Genomic DNA, 19,969 nt, shown 5'->3' on the forward strand with positions numbered 1-19,969 from the left:
ATAAAAATAAACGCGCAAAAGCATAAAACTAGGACAATTAAAAACAAGAAAATTGATAAAACGATTTTATAAACAATTTGTTTTATTTTATTGACAAAATATATGTGATGTAAGTAATGTAAGTAAAACAAAACTATAATCGAAATAAAAGCCTAGGACATCAGTGCTGATAATATACATGCATCACTAAGGGTTAATTAGTTTTTTTTATACTTTTTGACATTATAGTACCTTAAAAGAGAGCCGCACTGAGTTGTCAATCACACCTTGATCGCACTGATTTTGATCAGCAAAGTTTCACGGTTCAAAAGTTATAAGGTAATAAACAAACAGACATTCACATTTATATATATAGATTTTCTGTATCTAAAATTTGTTAACATGTCTGTTGTTTTCTGTTTTTGATTTATGAGTTGCAGTGTTGTTGGAGGGACTTTTCGGCATAAGGGTAATAGGAACAGCACTTGGCATCAAACGTGCCTTTCCTGTACCTCCCGGTGTATTTGTGAAATGTGCTCCTTTAAAATGTTTAACGCACAGCAAGGCATTTCGCTGCAGCTCTGCCCCACTGCTGCTTTCGCAACGCTCCTTACGCGAAGGACATTGAAGCACGGTAAAAAAATTAGTGGTATCTGCTTTATATTTAACACCACATAAAAAAACAACGCTTCAGGTTTTGCATTTTTAATACATACACTAAGTATAAACCGCACAACACTGCAAAAGTTCAAATGTTAACTAAAATTTGTTATTAACGAGCCTTCAAAAAAAAAACATGGATATGACATTCAAAGCGTAACGAAATATGGGAAATAAAAGAAAAACAAGTTGAAGTTTAAAGGTTTGGTTCTCATGAGAGCAATGTCATTTTGGCCTCTACCTGTATTTATGTGCCTTGACCACCGCCTAAGAAGTTTCACTTCAAACAAAAAAAAAAACAATTATTATTATTTCGAGTGACAATGAAAAAATTAGTAATTTCGCTTCTTTTTCGCCTAAATAAACGTTTTAAGGCTAAAATTCTTCAAATACTTGGTTTATTTCTAATTGTACTTCTTTCTGGAACTCCATTGATTGAAATAAATGCAAGAAGAATGCTTTAGCGTTTGTTTTTCTGCCTAAAGAAGTGAGTGACACTAAAAAAAACTCGTGAGATTTGCCCATACATATATCGTCGTTTAATGTGCAAAACCGCGTATCAACAAAATGCAAAACCGCGTATCAGCAAAATGCAAAAACGCGTATGTGAAGTAGTAGAAATTATCTTCTAGAGGGTGAAAACACTCATATTTCAAAATTGTTCTCTTCGCATTTCTAGCTGGTATATTTCAGGACGAACGGATAAGGATTGAGCCAAGAGCTTGTGTGATAAAATCCAATTTTTGGCAGCCAATGTCAGTTACGCGGCTTTGCAGAATGACGATACGCGGTTTTGTACTTTAAACGACGATATGTATGTCTGTTTTTACAACAGACTCGGATTCTGCAGACAAAAATACATAGCTTTCGTAGGACAATTTTCTGGAATGAACTTCCGGTTAAAATAATGCATTTCTGGTCGGGAAGGTTATAGGTATGGTTTTATTTGCAAATATGGTGTCAATTTTGCAATGGGGCGCGGCACCACCCATAGGTTTGCACATTTTTAATCAACTATAACTTCGGAACCATAAGTCATATGAACTTGAACTTTGGAATGCAGACATACCTATGCTAGGTGCTTATACATAAATAACTTTTTAGGAGGGGGCGTGGCATATCTCACAGTCGTGGAATTTTTAATAAGCATAACTTCGGAACCATACGCCACATAAAATTGAAATTTGGTATGCAAACATATCTATGGTAGGTGCTTATAGTAAGGTATATTTATATACATGAGTTTGTAAATGGGGGCGTGGTACATAATATAGGAGTGACCCCTTTAATTCCTTTTCATATGCCTTTCGAATTTAAAAAACTTCAGTTTCCAGTTCGCTTAGCTTTTGCCATGACAATAAACAAGAATGCCTTAAAGTAAAACCCAAAACTTTATCGAAAATAAAATGTATGATAATTGCGTTGGAAAATGCATTTATGTTAATAGATGCTTTGGAGTATTAAAGACATGCTGTGAAATAATATAGGAGTTTATTATTCGTATGAAATTAGATAGTTAAAATTTATTTAAAATTGGTATTTATTCTAGTATATAATTTGTTGGAGATATTTCAACCTTCATTTTGATGTGCCAAAAAACTATTATTGCATTTCATTCCATAACACCCTATTTATACAACCTACCATATTCTGCTATCACGGCTATAGTAAAATTAGAGCAGAAACAAAATATATCATCTTTACATAAAGTATTTTTCATATTTGTATAAAAACATGGGGTGAAACCCGCGGGTAAAAGCTAGTTCCTTATAAAATCTTTCTGCTGAAATGGGAATAATTTGTATAACTTTTACAAATTTGATAAATTGAATTTTGAATGAGTTGGTGCAATCATGGATTGCTGCCGTATACTGACGCACCATTTATGTATATTGGGAAAGGAATACGCTGTATTTGAAAAATATGTCATCTGATATAATACTTATTTTGTTAACTTGTTTTGTTAAATAAACCTATTTTCATTACTTATTTTGACAGAGCCAAATTCCTTGCACACAAACCAATTTTTCTTTTTACCGACTTTCTTTATTTTTAAACTATGTTAAATACTTACTTTGAATGATTCTAGATTACAGCTATGCTAGAAGGGGTGCACTGGATTGAAATTGAGATTTAGATTAAAATTTGGTTTGTTCGATTAGCGTGCTACTGGTGTAATGTAAATGGGTTGTTATAATGCTTATTTCATATGTAGCTATGATAGTAACTTTAGAATTGGTATATATGCACTTGTGGAGGATAAGTTCATATAACTTACCCATAATATAGTGTTGTCGAATGGTACATATAACTTCATCCTAAAGTCATTCCATTTCTCCCTAAAAAACCCTAAATATATCGCACGTTTATGTAAGAATATACAGAATTATTTAAAAATTTCAATTTTGTGGGAAAACGGAATCAAAGTTTGATCTATTCATTCAGTTAATATATACAAAAGGGCAGATGAAAAGACCCATATCTTCGCCATTTTTGGGAAGTTTAGTCATCTGTTAGGCTGAACATATTCTCTTTATCAAGCTTATTAATTGTATGATGAAATCTCAACAACTTAAATTTTGAATTGCTTCTCTTTATTATTAAACGTGGTATTATTTTAGTTGCTAGATACTAGTAACTCGGATATCTGAAAGTGTTGGGTGCCATTCAATTAACTTTTCAATCAACTTGTTACTTGATTAAAAATTTAATTACAACTGTTTTAATTGCAATAACTTTTTAAATTTTTCAATGAAATAATAAAGATAAACAACTAACTTAATTATACGGAAATAGCCTGAAATTGTTAAAAGATTTTGAAAGTTCTACCTACATTAATAAAAAGAGAAAACTTTATTAGACTCGTATAAGAAATTATAACCTGTTGATTTGTCTTAGAACAAAAAATAAATAAAATTCTAATATTTGGAAGAATCCCGAAGAAAATGCCTAAAGGTATTTTATCCCTAATGGCACAGATTAACACTAAATCTAGGGAGAAATATGTATACTAAGCTGCTATAGTATTTTGTTAAGCCTTTGGCTTCTAACTGCAAACATTGTTAGGTCAGCAGATTTTCATATTTATAGGAACTACACATAACTTGCAGATCTGGGAGAGAACCTCAGTTCAATGGCATTTGAAAAAGGAACGCAATTAAAGTAAGAATTAAAACATCTTGCAAAGAAAATAACGATAATCTTTCATTTTCAGGTTCCGAGTATGAATCTTATTTTTAAATCGCAAAAACATCGTATTCATTTTGAAGGTAGTAAGAGTGAGGAATAAAAATCCGAAACAGAAGAAGGACTTTGCGTTAAATCCCTGAAATTGGGTAAAGGACTTTCTAATCGAAATATTTTTAGATTACTAAAAAAAAGCTTTTTTTTAAGTATAATTGAAACCTCCGCCATTAGATATTTTTTTTTTTTAATTTAAGTAAAGATATATTTGCTTTGAAAATTATAGTTTTTATCAGCAAGTGATTTTTTAGCTATTTTATGGTAAGATTTGGTTATTATTTTGGACCTTTAGCTATAGAAATTTCAGTTCAACTATACGTTAATTTCTGCGGCGGATCCAGAATTTTCTGATGGGGGGTTTTGCGGGAAATTTTGCCCCTTATTCTAATTATCTTAAACGAGCAATTTTTATGTGTATGTATATGTATCCATAAGTTTCTTGGCTCTAACGTAGCAAAATGAAAAATCGTTTAAAAAAGACTTTCGAAGTTGTATTTCTTCCAATTGTCAAAAACTTTTTATTTGTCACGGGGAAAACACCGTAAAAATTATTTGTATCGTGAGAATATCTATAGAAATTATCAGGGTTTGAAAAACTGTTAGCACAGCGACAACAACATGCATTTGCTTTTTTATAAATTGTTGTTGCTTTGCTAGCCGGCAATTATAAGTACCTGATGAAGACCTTGCAGAAGCAATGAGCTTAGCCGACGACGCTTTAAAGGAATTTGAAGAAATGCGACAAGATGCAGAAAAAAACTTTCCTTTGCTTTTCGAACACGTAGAAGAAGTATGCACCAACCAAGGTACAGAGATCAAAGTACCGCGATACAGCAGTCGCCAAAAGAATCGCTTTAATGTGAAAACCGGAGACGCCCAGGCATACTATCGCATTGCTTTTTACATTCCCTTCCTTGATACATATATTGCTCATTTGAAAAGCCGGTTCCTAAACCATAAATCAGTTTTAAATTATTTGAGTGTTTTGTTTCCAAAGATGGTTTTAACGAAAAAAAACTGAAGAATTGTTTGCTTTCTATAAAAAGGTAATCGACTGCTCGAAACAAAACTTTCTTTTGGAGGTAAAAACGTGGAAAAAACGAATTTCCCACGAACATTTTTGAAATGCTCTCGAAGCATTACAAGTAGCTAATCCAACGTCTTTTGGGAATGTTTTTAAGATCTTACGTATATTGGCACTTTTGCCCGTTTCAATAGCCACACCTGATCGAAGCTTTTCATGCCTGAAAAGAATTAAAACCTACTTGAGAAATACAACATGTGAAGAAAGGCTCAACGGTCTACCATCTATGAATATTCACAATTATAAATTTTTCAGTTGACGAAGTTCTAGAAGAATTTTTCAAAAAACCACGAAAAATTTGAAAATTCTTCGTTTCATTGATTTATAAGTAAAAAGAAAAATTTAATGTGTGTGTGCCCGTGTATCCGCCACTGGCTAATTTAAAAAATATACATATGTTTACTATTAGCTTACTTTATATTAACTTATTATATTGAATTTTCAGAATGTGCCTACATTCATTGCTATTGAGCTCATAATGCAGGTGCAAAAACGCCGAAAATTCTAGCGTGTCGGACCAGAGACAACAGGACTGTTGCTGCGTTCTGTATCGGACATGATTGGTTTTGACATAAATCAGACAACAAAATTGCATATTTCGATGTCTAGTTAATATTTTCTCTAGTCATTGAACCATATCGTCCGTGTTCAGCATTAACAACATATCTACATACATATATACATATGTACATATGTACATATATTATGTGCGAAAACTAATAGAGCCATTTACAACTACCGTTTAGATAAAAGAAAAGCTTATTGAGGATACTCATTAGAGTCAATAGCACCAGAAGTATTAAGTATAGAATCCGTTCCTTACGGCATAGTGAAATTAAATAAACATGTTTTCTTCTTCTGCTTGTTCGGCGCTGTAACCGCCTGAGCGACTTTGGCCGAGTTCAACAAAGCGCGGACGACAATTGGAAATTCAAAGTAAAGCCAAGTCCTTCTCCACTTGGTCAAAATGGCAAAAGCAAAAAGAGAAAACATAAATTTACAGCTGTGAGTTTTCAGACCAATATTTTTTGAGTATTCATCACAAAATTACACCCGAAAGCTCTGTGTAGTAGCAAAGTATTGAATGAAATTGAATCAAAAAAGTACAGTTGTACCAAAAATGCCAACACTATTTACGCTTGAACAACTATTAGTATTATCAATGTATTGATTTAAATTAGTAGTTGTTTCAAGATCATTTCTCAGTACAAGACTTTTCAAGATTTTATTCCCAGCGCTTGCTAAATATCGTTTTGGTTTTTTCCCAAATTGTTTTCAACAATAAATTGTTCGTAAATTTATGACTAGGCTTCGTGTTAAAGTTATGCTTTGCAATAAAAATTACGTTTTAAATAGTAAAAAATATTTAAAAGAAATTCAATTAGTACTCACCCTAGACTGAGAATACATAAAAATATCACATCATATTTTGCTGATACCCTTTTTCATTTTCGGAATAGTCTATGCAAATGTATTTCGTAGTACGTAATTGTTTCAAGATTTCATCCCCAGCGCTTTCTATTGTTTTGGTTTTTTTCCATTTGTTTTTAACAATAACTTGTTTGTAAAATTATGACTAGGTTTCTTATTTAAGTTATGCTTTGCGATAAAAATTACGTTTTAGTAAAAAATTTTTCCTTCGTTTAATTTTGCTCTATTTTTTAATTTATTAGTTGTTGATTTAGTATTACTTTTGATTCAGGTAATTTCGTAGTTTGCAAAAATCGACGCCAAAATGTTAACGTCTGAATTTATGGAATTTTGCTTAGTAAACAGGTCCAATATTCATTGGCGAAAAGTCTTTGACGAAAGGACGAATGTGACGATTAACCAAAACGGTAAAAAATCTAAAATGGCCGGTAAACGCTACTTTTTGTAAAAAAAATTCAGACGTGTAAGTTGATCTCTATTTACGGTGACGTGACGTAGCAGGAAAATCGAACTCGCTGAATCGGATTCGAATTTTCTTTGCCGCCGCTGTTTGGTTGCTTGTGCTGATTTATCGGTTTATGTATGTAGTTGATAAGCTAGTGGCTTTTTGTTGGTTCGGTTTGTTGTTGTTTTGTTCAAAACTGTAAAAACACAAAGATGCCTTTTTCTTAGTTATTGGAATCTGTGGTTGGCTTATAACTGAAGTTTTACGTAGATGTTATACTGCATTTCTTGTATCGTTGTTCTCGCCTATTTCATAATTATTGCTGTACTTTTGTGATTGTTGGCTTTTCTTAGTAGTTCTTGTTGTAGTAACTGTTGCTATTTCATTATGTTATTAAAAATTTCAAAGGAAATGCTACTCAAATTTTGTTGTAGTAGTAGTTGTTGTAATAACTGTTGCTATTTCATGATGTTATTAAAAATTTCAAAGAAAATACTATTGAAATTTTTACATTTATACTTTACGGCTGTCACATGTTTGCCTTTCGGTGCTCTGGCATTCAGGAAGGCGTGGTCAAAGTGAAGTGAAATAATTGAAACATGGATGCTAAGCCGCTGCTGTTCGCTATTGTCATTGGATTTTGTGGCATTAACGAATCAAATCTTTGGGAGCACATTTTCAAGACGTAAAAATTTTCAGCAAGAAATTAAAAGTTTAGCTGCTGGCCGTCCTTGGAAATAAGTGAAACGAAGAGTGGAAGTGACGATAAAGCGAGTGTTGTTCAACCAATTATCACTTCCCGATTTAATATGTATACGTATGTAACACTTTTGGAAAATAATGCAAGCTAATTTTAAGGCTTAAGGGCAGTCAATTGTTGATGTCTTTTGATTAACGCACACACGAAACAAATCTTTAATAGCGAATGTTTGTTTGGAATTGTATTTGCCTTTATTTTCTTCCAAGAGGTTTCACTGTTCACTGCATCTTTCCGAAAAAAAAACTTGTAATTTGAACATGCGCCGCTGTTCAAAGAGACATGGTGCCTATTTTCCCACTTGTGTCTTGCAAAAATATATATGAATATGTATGTATGTATATACATATATACATGTGTATGTTTGCATGCAAACATAGATATGTATATGGCTCTCCCTAATTAATCACTTTCCACTCTTTACGTATATTCTTTACACATTCTGTACCTCTTTCTTTTATTCTCACAATCTTTTTCTAGTTTTTTCTTTATTGTATATGCCTCTTTTTGTTCGTATTCTTGACATTGCTGCTTCTTAGCTTCTACATTTTGATCTGTTTTTAAAATCTCACAGTTTTTTCATGCGTACTGCACTTTATGGATCGTGTTTTGGTTGCAGTAAAAAGTTGTTTTTACAGCTTCTTTGATGAACTCCTAAGTGGACAGTTGCTTCTGCTGTTTTTATTGCAGTTGTTTTAGGCCTTCTAAACTAAATAAAATTTCTATTGATGTTGGATGTTTGGCTCGATTTTTTGTTAAGAAAAGATGAACTTTTGAATTTTTAATTAGAAAAGAATTTTTTAGAAGACTGCCACAGCCGTTCGCTGGAAAAACGCCACGCCTGTTTCGCGTTTAGCAGTTTTCTGTTGCAACAGCATTTAAAACGTTTACGACGTCGACAACGACAACGGACAATAAAAAGGCAATGAATGACAGCAGCAACGATAACAAAAATAGTAGCAAAGCTAACTTCAGCTCCGTCAGGCGGCGGTCGCGACCACTACAGCGAAAGGGCCAAATCAGTGGCTGATATTGTGAAAGGGCTGACTACTACGTGGCTAGGACTGGGTATAAGGACATACCAGTGTTTATGCCTTTCGCGATTGTGCCAGCAATGTGGTGGTTTCGATAATTATGATTCAGTTGGCGTTGACGAAGTCGCCGTTGTAATTCTTTATACCGTTGCTGATTGTATCGCCGTTTAACACAATAGCAAGGAGAAGAAGGCCGACAACCGCTATAATTAATGGTCTAACTACCGCGGTTCAAATACGAGCGCTGAAAAATGAGCCGGCAGCAAAATCGCGGCAAGCGCGCATCCATGGCCACATGCAGTTATACACATGCACTTACATCTACATATGTATGTGACTACACTTGCCTATCCAGAAGCCATATATACATATATTTATTCCTGTATACAGGCCCGCAAATATAGTAAGGTGCTGGTGGGATTCGTGTACTCAAATAAACAAACGAACGCGAAATGCATCTGCTGCACTCGCGCGGCTCCACCTCTCTCATCAGCCCCTGCAAATTCAGTTGCATTCCATGAGTATGTACACATTCCAGTTCTAGTGCTACGTCAAACGAGCTGCGGACAAAAAACTCGCTGATCGATCTGCCTACGCCTATGCAGCTTAAAATGCTGCAATGCACATTGCCGTTCGCTCAATATGTTTGCCTAGGCAACGGCGCGCTGCACTTTGCTATGTAACTGAAACATTCAGAAAAACGCAGTCACACCACCTCACACATCGCATGTGAGTACTTATATGTATATTAACATACACAGGCACAAGTATGTATGAATGCGAGCAATATGATTTTCTAACGCAGTGGTCATACGCAACTGCCTGCACCCTTCCATTGCGCCCTTAAAGCTATTAATGCACCTATACACCGACCACACAATGAAGCTGATGTCCACGCGATGCGTGGTGGAACTTGGCATTCCATACCACCCGTTAACTTCCAGCAGGCGCACTAATGTCATTTCGAAATTGTGAGGCCTCCTTCCCAAAGCGGTATCTTGATTGGGCACAGCAACGCACTAACTACTTCGCAGTCCCCACGTGAGATGCCACCTCGCTATTGAAAGCACTGCAGCAGCGCCTGTTGGATGCTGGTCATTCAGCAACATTGTACCGCCGAAAACTTTCACCAAGTCTAAACAATGGCCTCTGTCGCGATACAGCATAGCCACAAGTGCTCACAAACACACACATGTCTCCTCGTTTCTACTGCATACATACATATGTATATCCACCCATTGACTAACGGGTGATTTTTTTGAGGTTAGGATTTTCATGCATTAGTATTTGACAGATCACGTGGGATTTCAGACATGGTGTCAAAGAGAAAGATGCTCAGTATGCTTTGAAATTTCATCATGAATAGACTTACTAACGAGCAACGCTTGCAAATCATTGAATTTTATTACCAAAATCAGTGTTCGGTTCGAAATGTGTGAAATGTGAAATTTTGTTCAGCGATGAGGCTCATTTCTGGTTGAATGGCTTCGTAAATAAGCAAAATTGCCGCATTTGGAGTGAAGAGCAACCAGAAGCCGTTCAAGAACTGCCCATGCATCCCGAAAAATGCACTGTTTGGTGTGGTTTGTACGCTGGTGGAATCATTGGACCGTATTTTTTCAAAGATGCTGTTGGACGCAACGTTACGGTGAATGGCGATCGCTATCGTTCGATGCTAACAAACTTTTTGTTGCCAAAAATGGAAGAACTGAACTTGGTTGACATGTGGTTTCAACAAGATGGCGCTACATGCCACACAGCTCGCGATTCTATGGCCATTTTGAGGGAAAACTTCGGAGAACAATTCATCTCAAGAAATGGACCGGTAAGTTGGCCACCAAGATCATGCGATTTGACGCCTTTAGACTATTTTTTTGTGGGGCTACGTCAAGTCTAAAGTCTACAGAAATAAGCCAGCAACTATTCCAGCTTTGGAAGACAACATTTCCGAAGAAATTCGGGCTATTCCGGCCGAAATGCTCGAAAAAGTTGCCCAAAATTGGACTTTCCGAATGGACCACCTAAGACGCAGCCGCGGTCAACATTTAAATGAAATTATCTTCAAAAAGTAAATGTCATGGACCAATCTAACGTTTCAAATAAAGAACCGATGAGATTTTGCAAATTTTATGCGTTTTTTTTAAAAAAAAAGTTATCAAGCTCTTAAAAAATCACCCGTTATTTCGCCGTCTCTATGTCGTCCGGGTCACTCCGTTACCACGGGAAATGAGGAGGCTTGCCAAAAAATGCGCTTTGTCGCTATATCTCAGAAATGGCAATTCTTAGGGACAAAGTTGTCATAACAGTTTTTATAGATAATTGTATGATCTACACATTCGTTCCCCCTATTTTTATAATAAACCTTACCGTTTTGCTGAAAGATGCAAAAAAATCAATATATGTGACCGTCGACCTTGAATACATTTTTTTTGCAGAAGTGGGATCGATGGGGACCTTTAAATTTCATTCATAATGGTGTGCCCAACACTCGTACAAATTTTCAGCTTTATGCGAATTATTGTAACCTTGAATGTCTAGCTTGGTGGTTTCTTCCTATACAAAAAATAAATTGTACCTGAAAATTTTACGTTTTTTATTCAATCATATCAGTAATTTACATAAAAAAAATGTTAAAATAATTATTATCTTTTAATATTTTCCACTTAGTTTGTACTGGAATTTAGGTTTAGGTATGTTCAGCGTTCACAGAGTTTTGTAGAGAAAACAAAAATGAAATCATCACTAAAACAATTTATCGATTTGCAGAAGAGTCTCGAAGACTATTGTTTAAATAAACAAGTAATTGTTTAATTGTTTAGCAAAAAAAACAACCGACTTCAACTCTCAAGTAAAACATTAAGTTTACAAATTACAATGGGACCATCTCTGAGGTACCCCCTTTCCTTAAAAAAAAAGAATTATCGAAATGGTTATTGCGGTAACATACATAAAAAATTAATACTTCTACGAAAAGATAACCTTCTCCATTTTTTGAAGCTGGTTAAAAATAATGAAAAAATTACGATTTTGGTGTAAAGACGAAGTCACATTTTGAGATGTGCATGCAATTAAGGTAACTTACAAATTTTTAGTTTAACCCTTCAATAAATTCATAAACTTCGTGCAATATAAATTCCTTTGTAGCGCTCGGTACAACGAAATTGTTACTAGAACAAGTAATTTTTAAGCAAAAAACGAAACCGACTTAAATTCTCATACAGTCAGTCAATAAAGTTTAGGTACGGCGATTTTTTTACAATGCGGGTGGGAAGCCATAACATCAAAACCATAAATCACATGAAGTTGAAATTTGGTAGGCGCCTATAGAACGCTATATATACATGAATTTGTATAAAAGGGAGTGGCACATCCCATATGCGTGGACCATTTTATCAACTATAACTTCGGAATCAGAAGACCCACGTACTTGAAATTTGTTACGAAGACATATCTATGGTAGGCGCTTGTAGTAATGTATAAATAAATGAGTTTGTAAAAGGGGGCGTGGAACATCCCATAGGCATGCAATATTTTATCAGCTATATTTTCGGAGCCATTTGTCACATGAAATTGAAATTTGGTATGCAGTCATATCTATAGTAGGTGCTTATAGCAAGGTATATACATATAAATGAGGTTCTAAAAGGGGAGTGGGACATCCCTTAGGGGCGGAAATTTTTATCAGCTATAACTTCGGAGTCCCTAGTCACATGAACTGGAAAGTTGGTATGCAGACAAATCTATGGTGGTTGCTTATAGTAGGCTATATATAAATGAGTTTGTAAAAGGGGGCGTGACATAATTCATAGGCGTGAAATTATTTACCAGCTATAACTCTGGAACCAAAAGTCACATGAGATTGAATTTGGCATGCAGATATATCTATGCCGGGTGCTTATAGTAAGGTATGTATAAATGAGTTTGTACAAGAAGGCGTGGCACATCCTATGGGCGCGAATTTTTTAAACAGATATAACGTCGGAACCACACGTCACATGGATTTGAAATTTGGTGTGAAGATCTATGATAAATGCTTATAGTAAGGCATACATAAATTAGTTTTTCTGAAAGGGGGGGGGGCGTGGCACATTCCACAGGCTTGAAATTTTGTATCAGCTGCAACATAGGAATAATAATTCGGAAGAGTATGAAATTTGGTATGCATACCAGAGCTGTGTAAGTGTGAAATCATTTTCAATTTAAAATCAAAAAGTTTTTTCTATTCAGTTTTCATTACTTATTCCTCGCATAAGATTGAGGTTTATAATTTTTAAATTTTCCATTCACTCAAAGCAGTTATGAATGCACACATCAACATATTCATAGCAAGATTTAAAATACCAATGCCAAATCAAAAAAAGATTTAACACTGAATGAGTATTGAAAAGGCTGCAATCTTTTATGTGTGTGCATTCTTTAATTCAGTACTAATCATTAGTTCAAAGACACCCTGGTAAACCACTTTTTGATAAAAAGGCAGATTTTTGACAATTGATCAATTGTAAAATTTCGAAGCGGTGTTACCCAATTTAAGTTTTTTGGTAGAGGGAATTGTATATCATAAATTTGGGATTATATATAAAACATTTACCTTTAAAAAAATAGTTAATATCTTATATTAAAAATGTTTAAATTCGAAAATAAATTCGATAAACACTTCGCAAAAACTTTACATTTAGGTTAATAAAATTTTAGTGAACATATTTTAAAAATAAAATAAATGCCAACTAGCCAGGACTATTACAGTTTTCAATATCGGGTGCGATTGTTTCTGATATAATTCGAACACTGAAATTAAAAATTTTGATGTGTAATTTAATGCATATTTAGGGGATTCACAATTCGTGTTAGACGTCGTAATGTCTTAAAGGCTTAAAATTGTCCAATATAAAGTAACGGTTAAAAACGATTTGAAAGATTCGTTGGGTATAATAAGAGCCAATAATATATTTCCTACTAGTTAAAAAGCATTTTGGTTATCTTACAAAAGGCCTAAAGAAGTATTAGGTGTTATTTTACGTTTAAAAATTTTAAGACACTTAACACCTCTTGTGAATCCTCCATATGTGCTTGACCATTAAACGATATCGTTTTTATTTGGGTAAAATTAAAATATATTTCACTGTTCAATATTGGAGTTGGTGTGAAGTATGCAAATGAGAACAACAATTATCAACTTCAGGCTAATGCTCACCTCATTTATTTAAAAAAACAAAAGACATTTTGATTGGTAAAATTTCGATTCTAAGAATAACATGTTTTTAAACAAAGGAAAAATAATAATAAAATTTAAAGGATTTTAGATACTGCATATGGTAGCATGAAATTTTACAATATGCTTAATTGTCAGGTGGTTTTTTGTATCATGGAAACACATAGCAAATGATTTCACACTTACAGTGGAATAAATTTAAAACTTCTAATATAAATTAGTTAAATTTAGTTAGGAATTTTAAGTTTTCATTTGGAATAATTTTCATGAACTAATCTATTTAGAGATCTTTTTAGAAAATTGCCGTACATCCGATATCTATCAAAATTGTAATAGTAGTCGGCCCCGGCAGGAGTCGGCGTAGAACTGTAGGTCCCTCCTCCCTCAAAAACTGTGAAATAACGACACTTTTCGTTTTATGCCGTTGTTCAGCAAGACAAATGGAATTTTTTTCGTTTAACTACATACGAGTTGTAATTTATTTCGTATTTTTGCAGTCCAACACTTACTGAATCTTTAGAAATAGACATAATTAAGACACATTAGGAGCGTTCCTTATCTCCCAGAAATAGTCAGAAAAAGTCCGAAGTAGTCAGATTTAGTCCAAAAAGCGTTCCTTAACTCGGAATTGACAGCAAAAATTAGAGAGCAACACTCAGTGAGAGTAACTCTCATCAGTCAGAAGTAGTCAGATTTAGTCAGAAGAATTTTTTCTGGCAAAATCCTGAAAAGTGTCAAACTCAACTGAATTTAAATTAACGGAAATTAAAGAATACGCAAAAATTGATAATAATCTCAAAAGTAAAAAAAAGTGAATTGAAATTGGAAGGAGGCAAAAGATAATTGATATAGTAAGTGTTTATTGTGCTTGTGCTTGTGTGAATGTGTTTTGTACATACATTTCCATTCTTATTTGACGTTAGTTTTGTTGTTGCCATTCTTTGGACTAAAAATTTGGTTTTTTGGGTTCCTTTACTTTTCCTGTTATTCTCTTTTAGTGAGCGCATTTTGCTTACGCTCTGGCATTTTGACACTTTTCAGATTTTAGTCCAAAAAGATAAGGAATGAACCTATTATTGCTAAGTTACGAAACAAAAATTTTTTAATTGGCTCTACTGAAATATATGAAATTTTGAGTTGTATCGTTATTGCAGAGGACCATCGATACGTAAGCGCCTTTCTATTATTATTAGTAATCATCAATACAATTTCCAATTACATAAACCCAGTCACAGCCCTTTTTTGTATTCGACGCTTCCAGAAATCACATAATACATAAAATAAATAAAAGCTGTTTTGATTAATATTACATAAACTGGAAATTGTTAAAAATAAGCTCGCTTGTGTACAGAGATTTTAGAACACATTTAGTTCTTAAAATGTCTGTTTGCAACACATAACAATAAAAATGCACATCAAATAGCTAAGAATGATGAAGGAAATCGATTCAGACATGCCTGTTCAACTGGCCGTGCGTGCTCAAAACAAGCACATGTTAATTAAGGGCCTATTCAAGTATTATGTAACCACCAGTGGGAAGCGGAGGTCTTGGTTTGCTTATTTTTAATGACGAGGGGCAACATTTCTTCAAATAAGTAAAACATTAATTACATACGCACAAATTTTGCCTGCAATTTCGATATCAATTGAACACTGCAGCTATTTAGTGGTTTAACACTTCTTGGAGGCGCTTGGTATTGTAAAAAAATATATTACAATTATTTTTTTATTTTGTTTACATCTGTCATTTGTTAAAAATAAAGAAAAGTCTAAGAGTTACCAAATACAAACATTTTTATATCCATTTGTTAAAATAATAATTTTCAATAATAATTTATTTAATTAATACTTTATTAAAACATAAACTTGAAGTGCAAATACATTTGTAAAACTATTTATCACAAAATGTCATTAATTGTTTGCATGCGTACTATAGTTTTCATGCATCTTGAGAACAAATAATCGAGTATGTATACATTCATATGTATAGCATGTACTTACGGCGGCCGCCGTAGCAGAGTGATTATATGTCCGTACTTCCACTCCATAGGACCATGGTTAGATCCTTGGTCAGATCATAACCCAAAATAGCAGTCGTCCTTCGGCACGCAATGGCAAACCTTCGAGTATATTTCTGCCTTGAAAACTCTTCTTATAAAATCATTTGGCGTTCGGAGTCTGTCTTAAATATGTAGGTATCTCCACTTGTGTCACACCAACAGAACTCATGCACTCATTTTTGCACGAAATATTTATTTGTTCACTTATTTTGAGGTAGACGGCAGTCTTCTGGTTTCACATTTTGAGTACAAAAAACTCAACCCTGATACAACAAGTAGTATTAGTACTGAATGATAATGACAGATTGCAATCACATAAACGTACAATCATACATGATTGAGTTTTTCTTTTGCATTTACATTCTCGATGTGAATGGGTGTCAACCATTTCATAACACACTACATATTTTGTGTTCACAATTTGAGCGTGTGTGAATCGGTAACAAAGTTCGCGGCGAGTAAATTTTTGACAACTATGAGGTGAATAAAATTTCAGTAGCTCATGAGGCTAGTGAAATTTTTGACAAAGGCATAGAAAATTTTGACAATCGCAAAGATTGTTGATGTGAGTAATTTTTCGTTAAATAAAAGCTTAAATTGATGAATTGCGATCAACGATGGTAGACGTTTTCTTAAAATATTAATTTCACTTCAATTTGTAATGTTTTATTCCGCATTAATCTGCGGTTATCAAAAATTTACTGCTGTCAAAAAATATTTCATTTCACACAGCAGATTGGCAAAACTGTCTCACCATAGTAAAAATATTATTCAACAGCTTTCCCCATAGAACTTTGTTACCGATTCACACACGCCCTTTGTAACCAATCTCAAGAGTGGTTGTTAAATTTTTAAAATCAAACAATCACATTTTTGAAACGAAAAAAATGACTCAATTGATTCAATCATTACACAGCTCTGATGAATACATATCCATAGTAAGGTTTGTATACATGAGTTTGTAAAAGGGAACGTGGAGCATAGGCGAGGAATTTTTAAACAGCCATAAATTGGGAACCACAAGTTGAATGAACTTGACATTTGGTATGCAGACATATGTATATGTGCATATATGGGAGGTGTTTAGTGTAAAGTATATATAAATAAGTTTGTAAAAGGGGATAGATATGCATTTATGCATCTATTAGACCACTCGGATATTTAAAGCTTTTTTTTTGTTGAAACCCACAGTCTTTAGATAATTTCGAAATGAAAAGATTATTTATTTTTTTTGATCCCACGATGCTGTTAAAATAATGAACAAAACTCCTTCCGAAATAAGCATTCTACCGGAAAAGTGCAGCTATGCTAAATAAAACATCTAAGCGAATAGGCAGCTAAACTGAATGTACCGTAGTAGTAATTTAAAAATTCTATAGTTACCTTAATCCACCTAATATTAACCCAAATTGTCCCAGATTAATTTTTTTTGATTTTTTTGGTTTCATCCATATACAGGGTAAAAGAAGCGTTAAAGTAAAAGAAAAAATATGACTAAAACTTTGGGAGTAAATAGTATAGTTCTTCCGATATCGGCTGTTGCCATATGGCAACACGGGGCATATCCCAGATGGATTGTTAGAGGGAAGTATTTGGTTAAAATATGTACTAATAGAAACATTGTGCATAAGTTTCAATACATTTATTGATAATATATGCATATTCTACGTGCAAAGCGGATGAAGAAGTTAATGAAAAGTAGCAAAACATTCGAAACATAAACCCACATCACATTTTACACAGGCTACTCGTTCTATAGTTTTATATGCTTGACCAGCACAACGAGGTTTTTTTTGTCTATTTGTATGGGTGGAGGCCCCCGAGGCTAGGTACTTAGCATCTAGCTGTCAATTAAACGCCACACAAAGTATTTGGGAGTAGTCATGGATTAAAGCTGCTGTGGATGCGCAATATTGAAGAAAGAGAGAAGAAGGCCAATAACGCCCTTTATGCATGTAAAAGAATGCTGGGAGTCACTTGGGGTTTGTCACCTGCTCTGATGCATTGTTGCTACACAGCAATAGTCAGCCCAATACTGCTCTATGGCGCTTTGTTGTGTTGGAATGCCGCAAAAAAGTCCTTATGCCTCGGGCCAATGTAGAAGGTTCAGCGCCTAGCGGCACTGTGCATCGCGGGAGTACTGGGGTCCACTTCGATGGCTGCTCTTTAAAAAACCCTTAGTTTACCGCCCATTGGCCGATTTGTGGAAAACCGTGCTGCGAAATCCGCACGTAGATTGACGGTCATAGGGAAATTGAATTTCAGAACCTTTGGGCACCGCTTAATTGGGGCGGGAAGCACAAGCAGCACAGACTTCATGGCACCTATGTAGCTTTTAGTGGAAACGAACTTTTTGCACTACGGTTGAGGAGGAGGGGTGGCGCAAGGGAAGGAAACCTAGCCATATATCCCTAAGCATTTTTACGGACGGCTCTAAAATGGTTACAGGAGTGGGTGCCGCCATTTACTGCCGGAAACTGAACGTCAGGCGGACAGTAAGGCTACCTGACCATTGCAGCATATTTCAAGCAGAGGCTTTCGCAATGAGAATAACTGCAGGCTAGCCTTCATCGAAACGTCAATCAATTAAAAATTAAACCTATTCCAGGCGGCAATTAAGGCAGTTTCGTCATATAGTATTTTATGCATAAATGTCTTACGCAGCCGGGAAACCATTGACAAGCTAGCCTACATATCTATTGGATGCGCGGTCGCTAGGGAATCTAGGGTAATGAAAAAGCAGATGAGAATGCAAAAAACGCCACCAGTCTTCCCTGGAACAGAAAAATTATATTTGTATACCACTTCAACACTTGTACAATGAAATATACGATAATATGATTAGGCAGTTCAGGGCTAGATGGAATGAGTTAACCACCTGCAAAACTGCAAAAAACATATATACAAACGATTTTTGTTTTACACCATCTCATACATGATGGTATTTTGCGTTGCCATATGGCAACACGGGGTAAATTGGGCTAGCGAGCATATCAAAATTTGGTAAAAAGAGGAACAGTTCACATTACGCCCCGTGTTGCCATATGGCAACGAACTTAAAAAACACTTAAATTATATAGCATGCACGATTGTTTTTTATTGTTACTTGTTACCAATAGAGTCACTAATGTTTTAACTAATATTTTATCACTGTCATGTTTTATAAATAAAAATAACGCTTTCTATAAATTCATGCTTACTTCTACATATATGTCATTTTGATGGTTTTCTGCCACTTATAATTTTGTTTAAAGAAAACATTTGCATTATACTCAATAGACAGCCAGGATCTGACGGAAGCGTAATCGTTTCGAAAGATACGTCTTTTAGGAATTAGCTAACGTTCATATAAGCATTTTTAAGTAAGCGGTTTTCGTTTTACACCCTTTTAAACATAATGTATTTTGCGTTGCCATATGGCAACACGGGTTCAATTTGGGTTAATAATGGAACAAGATTTGTAGCACAGAAAATGACGATCAATATATAGTAATTGAAGCAAGATAAAGCTAAAAGTATGGCTAATAAGGATGCCTAAATTTCAACAGAAAGAAAATACTTTGTCTCCTTTAATTTATGCTGAACTGAATATTTCTATTACTGCTTTGTATTTTGCTGTTTTCCCCCGAACGATGTCGGGGGCTCTGCTAGTACTACATTATAGGTAAATGCCTCATATTCCTCTAAGAATTGTCGATTGGTTTAATTTTTCGTATCAATATTAATTTTAAATTTTAACTTTTTCAGTGCAAGACATTTTGATTATAAAATCATCTTTGTGCTACTATTTTTTGCCTATGAGTGCCGATAAAAGTGATTCTGTTTTTAGACTGCTGTGTTATCATACATTATTGTTTTATAAACTTTGAGTCCGCCTACGTTAGTATAACGATTTGTGATTTTTGTAGAAAGGTTATATTTGGCAGAAGGCATTATCTTAATATATAAAAATCTTGTGTTACTGTGTTCGTTTACGCTAACCTCCGAAACCACCTAACCGATTTCCGAACCACTTAACCGATTCAGTGAAACTTAAAAGACAGGATATTTTCGAACCCGAGAAA

The 19,969-nt window shown here is 34.5% G+C and overlaps 1 protein-coding gene across 8 annotated transcripts in view; it reads right to left on the reverse strand.

The window, feature by feature from the left end:
• Nucleotides 1-8,852, reverse strand: part of LOC118747291 (homeobox protein prospero-like) — a 619,759-nt gene extending 610,907 nt beyond the window's left edge. For 4 of the 8 annotated variants that reach the window (XM_036481401.1, XM_036481298.1, XM_036481333.1 and 1 more), the window contains exon 1: nt 6,359-8,028. The gene's annotated coding sequence lies outside the window, so the exon portion shown is untranslated. The other 4 variants (XM_036481305.1, XM_036481323.1, XM_036481314.1 and 1 more) reach the window with 4 other exon arrangements.
• Between the last annotated feature and the right edge of the window lie 11,117 nt (nt 8,853-19,969).

This window comes from Rhagoletis pomonella, unplaced genomic scaffold, assembly GCF_013731165.1.
Source record: "Rhagoletis pomonella isolate Grant_MI unplaced genomic scaffold, Rhpom_1.0 Rhpom_scaffold_00001, whole genome shotgun sequence".
Taxonomy (NCBI): domain Eukaryota; kingdom Metazoa; phylum Arthropoda; class Insecta; order Diptera; family Tephritidae; genus Rhagoletis; species Rhagoletis pomonella.